This window comes from Morus notabilis, unplaced genomic scaffold (assembly GCF_000414095.1).
Source record: "Morus notabilis unplaced genomic scaffold, ASM41409v2 Scaffold3548, whole genome shotgun sequence".
Classification (NCBI taxonomy): Eukaryota; Viridiplantae; Streptophyta; class Magnoliopsida; order Rosales; family Moraceae; genus Morus; species Morus notabilis.
In genome coordinates this window covers 7,679-13,094 of record NW_010360812.1, presented here as the reverse complement: position 1 = coordinate 13,094, position 5,416 = coordinate 7,679, and the positions used below count along the sequence as shown (strand labels likewise).

Below are 5,416 nucleotides of genomic sequence, written 5' to 3'. Positions count from 1 at the left end.
TTTAGGGAATGTTTGTTTTCTGTATTTTTTCATAATTCTGAATAATGATTCATAATTTTATACAGTATTTTTTTTAATAAAAAATACATATAAAACGAAAATAATTCTGAATCTATGAATCAAACGTCTATCTAATTCTACATTACCTCCAAATTAGGCAATCTCTTTATATCTCTTGTGCGGAGGAATGCGCAAAACGGTTTGTGGATGCAAGTTTTCAAAAGTGGACTCACATCAGCTCTACAAATTTCGGTGTCCAAAACATGATGTTTAATCAAGTAACGTTATTTAGCTTTTTAATTGATTTTTTTATGCTTTAATATTGTTTGAGTCCATTGAATGATATAATTTATGTCTCATTCATTTCGCCGATTCAAGTTTTGAATTCAAATTTTGTTACAGTAAAAAATTTTAAAAAATAATCACATCTAATTTTTTTATTACAGTAAAAAATTTTCATATAAAATTATATTTTAACTTAAATTAAAAATTTTAATCAATGAACTAAATGAGTCTTTAATTAATTAGGCATAAACCCCAAAAAAGTGGTAAGGTAATAGAATCCGTATAGTTTCTTTTTTTCTTTTTTTATTTTTGTGATAAATAATCGAAAAATAAGAAAAGGAAGGTGAGATAAATAACTAATCTGGGAATAAAAGAGATTACCTATCATCAATAGTACGACATATCTAGATACAATCTTTTAGGAGCCACAGTGCTTCACCACTTCAAATGATGGAGACGAGACAAATTTACCCATTACTCTGAGTGAAAATGATAAATTATCTGCCAATCAAGAAGAATGGAAACTGAAATAATTACTAAAATTTCTTCATTTCACCAACTTAAATTTAAATTTTAAATTTTATTATAATAAAAAATTTTAAAAAATAGTTATATTTAATTTTTTTATTACAGTAAAAAATTCTCACATAAAATCATATCTCAACTCGAATTAAAAACTCGAATCAACGAACTAAATTGACCCTAAAACTTTAGATATATCAAGCTTTAAACATTACGGGTGCATTTGAAGCTCATTCTAAAATGATTTTATTTTTTGTATGAAAATGAAAATGAAAACGTTTTCAATCTCAGACAAAAATTATTTTTAAAAATGTGTTTGGTAGTTTTATCAAGAGATTATTTTTAGTGTAAAAAACTCATTAATGTTTCTCTCTCTACTCAAGAGGGGAGAAAACGAAAACAAAAAATGAAAAACGACTAAAATTCGTTTTTTATTTCTCTCTCATCACTAAACTAAAAAATCATTTTCATTTCTATTTTTTATCTTTATTATGCCAAACGTCATTTTAAAAACGTTTTTTTTATTTCTCAAAAAATATGAAAAATAAAAATGGGATCAATTCTAAACACGACCTACAATTCAAAGATATTCACAATAACTAGAGTTAATGTAACAACTGAAAGAATAATAAAATTTAATTATGTTAATTGTAATTTATTAATGTATCTAATATTAATTTTTTAATTAATCATGTCATTAAAAATTTTAGGGGTTGTTCTTTTGAAGTGTAACTTGAGTGTAGTTTTTGAGTTGAATTTGTTATAACTTGAGTTGAAGTTGTAACTTGAATAAAGTTGAGTAAAGTTGAATAAAGTTAAACTTAAAAGAACGTGAACTTAAATAAAATTAAAATTCGAGTTATCTTTTTTTAAATTTTTTAGACAAAAAAACATGCCATTAATTATTTTCAATTTTAAATCATTTTTTCTCTCTAAATACCTTCTCATACTTTTTTTTTTTCTTTTTTTTTTCTTTTTCTTTTCATCTTTTTTCTTTTTCTCTCTCTCCTCCCCTTTTCTTTTCTCTCCTCCCGCAGGTCCACTCTCCCTGCTCTCTTTCTCTTTCTTTCTTTTTCTTCTCTCTCTCCTATGATTTCTAACGCCGGCCTCCCCTCTCTCTTTCCCCTTCACCGGCGCCACCCACCCACTCTCTCTCCCTCTCTCACCAGCGTCCTTCTCTCTCTCCCTTGCTCTCTCTCTCTCTGGTTTGTTCCTGACGAAGCTGGAAAGAAAAAAGAAACAGAGGAAGCAAGACTCCTCAATCAATTTGAAGTAAGATTTCTTTAAAAACCCACTCTTACATTTAAATTTCTAACTTGAAAAAGTGTGATTTTAGTTAGATTTGATGAATTTTAATTAGGGTTTAGATTTGAATAAATTGTAGTTGAACTTAGGTTACATTTAGGGGTTTTCAGTTTTTGAACTTGTTTGAAGTGTTTGGAAACTAATTTCAGCGATTTCCTGAGAATTTGTTTTGGAACTGAACTCAAAATGTAGATTTTTGATATTTTTCTTATTGATTGTCAAACTGTCGGGGTATTGCAGAAATGCTTTAAAAACTTGTTTTAAAACCAAATTTCAATGGGAAACCAAACTAACGGATTTAGTTCTAATTTTCAAAGAACTCCAAGTTGAATTATGAAGTTGTTTGCAAACTTTGGATTTGAGTCAATGTACACTAATAAGAAATAAGTGTACATGATTGAACATAGATTTGTTTTAAAGGTGAGAAATAAATTCTAAAATATTGTTTTAATGACGAAGCTAGCAGTATGATCGGACGTGGAGCTTCAAGAATAAACGGTTAGACAACGTGAAGTTATCCGTAAATTAAATTGTCAAGAGGTAGGATGTTTTTATCCACATCCATATTAGCATGTTTTAAATATATTGGCCTATGAAAACGTTGTAAAGATAAAAATGCATTTGAAATTATTAAAACTTAAAGAATAGTTTTATATGGTATTTTCTTAAAAAGATTTAAGAAATGGTAACAACGCTGATGGCCTAGAAATCGGGATATGGAGATCGTATCTTTAGGGGCATGACCCAAAATCCGAACGGGCCACTACGGTGGTGCTTGACCATGCAATTGTTGTAAGTAATTTATCATTAAATTACTTGCTGGTGCTTGAAACCGGTAATTTAAGTTTATTTTCCTTTCAGAAAAAGGATGTTTGGTTTCGGATGACATGTTCGGACCCTGATCTTCTATTTATTTATTCAGTTTTATAAAATTATATATTATTGTGCATTTCGCTCACTTTTCTTATGTTTTAAATGTATTTAAACATCTCCAGAGTTAGCGGTTTAGATTTACAGCATGTCGAGTGGATGTCAATGGATTGAAGGCGCGAGATTCGAAGTGGTTAGTTTGTTTCGAATTTACAGTTTTTAATTCTGAGATATACTGTATTTTTGTATATAAACTGTATTGGTTGACATTCTTTTTAGAGTTGTACTATTTTTCTTAGATTTTACAGACTGTTTTAAATATTGTTTGTTAAAAAAAGACTCCGGAGCAATATATTTTAATATTCATTTTGTGAATATGTATTTTTTTGGATTTTGTTGATTAATCTCATTTAATTAAACTTAATTTTTCCACTAATCACGGTCCCATCTTTAAAGTCCTGACAGTTAAATATTTACCATATTCTTGGATTATGATAAAGTACGCATTAGAAAGTTCATTCAAGTAGCACAGTTTGGTTACAAATTATCAGAAAAACACTTTTTTCTATGGTGACATCACCATGACTGGAAATGAAAAACACGAGATACTTTTTTCCGAATCTTAACTGATTTATTATATGTGAAGGAGAAAATAAAGAGTGGTATAATAACTTCCATATGCTTATTATAATCCTTTTGGCCAGAGCTTATGATTGAAGCAAAAATTTGCAAAATCACCTATTCATGAGGGAGTGAGCCATGTGGAATTCGGTGATAAGTTTGAGAAATATGGTCAACAACTAAAGCGTAAAAAGCGGTCTCAAGCCTTGCTATAACTATTTCTAGAGTGGCCAAAGAAGGTTTGATTCACAAGGTCAGAACATCCTATTTTTGACCCATTCAGGTATCCTTATGAAAAGGACCAACAAGCCTTTTGGAGATGGTTCAATGGTGATGCGAAAGGCAAGTTGACCATCCGATGCGGGCTCGCTCTGCAAAATTGACATTTTTTTGAGATTATGTTGCGCAATAGTGCTTATATATAGTGAGGTAAGCTATTACTCTTTTTTTAATTATCAAATATATATCTTCTTTATAAATTATTAATTATATTTGTTGATTTACTTATCAATTGAATTAATTTGTATTTTTACAGCACGTGGATGAGATTTTATATTTGTTCAGGAAACGGATTGATAAGTTTCCTGACATATTTCCTAAAGATATCTGCATTCTCAGTGATTGTTTTTCCTAGGCATTGTGTGCATTATACAAGGATACTGTCAATCTAAAGACTAAAACTTTAAAATTACTGCTCAGATGAAAGACTATTATAAAGGGACTAGGCCAAGTAGGAGAAGAGATTGGGAGGGAGTTAGTCATTTCTACGTATCGTGGAACTGTTTAAACTGCCATTGGATATTACTTGATGTTGCTGTTTCATCTTGGATCGTAACAGTCTATGACTCGGTTCCTACGTATCGTTCACTTAAGGATATGGACGATTCTGTGAAACCATTTCTTAAGTATTTCCCCTTTTTGCTTAAGAAGTCTGAGAAATTCTCAAGCTACAAGGATAATTTCAAGTGTTGACGATCTTAGCGCAACCAGAAAAAAATACAGTCCCTATTAACAAAAAGACGTAAGCTGTATTTACATTTTAGTTTTTTAATAAAAACTAATCTCTTGTTACCTTTAAGCTTATGTGTAAATTTGTTTAACATGGGTGACTGTGGAGTTTACATGTTAAAGACATTAGAGATGCTCATGGCTGAAAAGTGCAATGAAGAAGCGCAAAAGTACCTTAACGACAAAATGATATTAGATGTTAGAAAGTTTTACGCGGTTAAGCTCAATGCTAGTAATGCAGATCCATAGTTGATGATTAATATTATGTCTAACATCTAATATCTTTTTGTCATTAAGGTATTTTTGCGCTTCTTCATTGTACTTTTCGGCCATGAGCATTTCTAATGTCTTTAACATGTAAACTCCACAGTCACCCGTGTTAAATAAATTTACACAAAAACTTAGAGGTAACAAGAGGTTAGTTTTTATTTAAAAACTAAAATGTAAATACAGCTTACATCTTTCTGTTAATAGGGACTGTATTTTCTTCTGGTTGCGCTAAGATCATCGAACACTTGAAATTATCCTTATAGCTTGAGAATTTTTCAGATTTTTTAAGCAAAAATGAGAAATACTTAAGAAATAGTTTCACAGAATCGTCTATATCCTTGAGTGAAAGGCACGTAGAAACCGAGTCATAGACTGTTACGATCCAAGATGAAACAGCAACATCAAGTAATATCCAATTGTGGTTTAAACAGTTCCATGGTACGTAGAAACGACTAACTCCCTCCCAATTTCTTCCTACTTGGCCTAATTCTTTTATAAAATAGTCTTTTATATGGGCAGTAATTTTAAAGTTTTT

General features: G+C 30.1%; 1 long non-coding RNA gene across 2 annotated transcripts; it reads left to right on the top strand.

Moving 5' to 3' along the window:
• The first annotated feature begins 1,874 nt into the window (after positions 1-1,874).
• LOC112091462 lies at positions 1,875-3,754 on the top strand. 2 transcript variants are annotated; one of them, XR_002902152.1, is made up of 4 exons: positions 1,875-2,079; positions 2,572-2,652; positions 3,108-3,175; positions 3,687-3,754. It is a non-coding gene; the product is annotated as an uncharacterized LOC112091462 (long non-coding RNA). The 2 variants fall into 2 exon arrangements; XR_002902151.1 differs by lacking the exon at positions 3,687-3,754 and having other exon boundaries at positions 3,108-3,323.
• Positions 3,755-5,416: the final 1,662 nt, after the last annotated feature.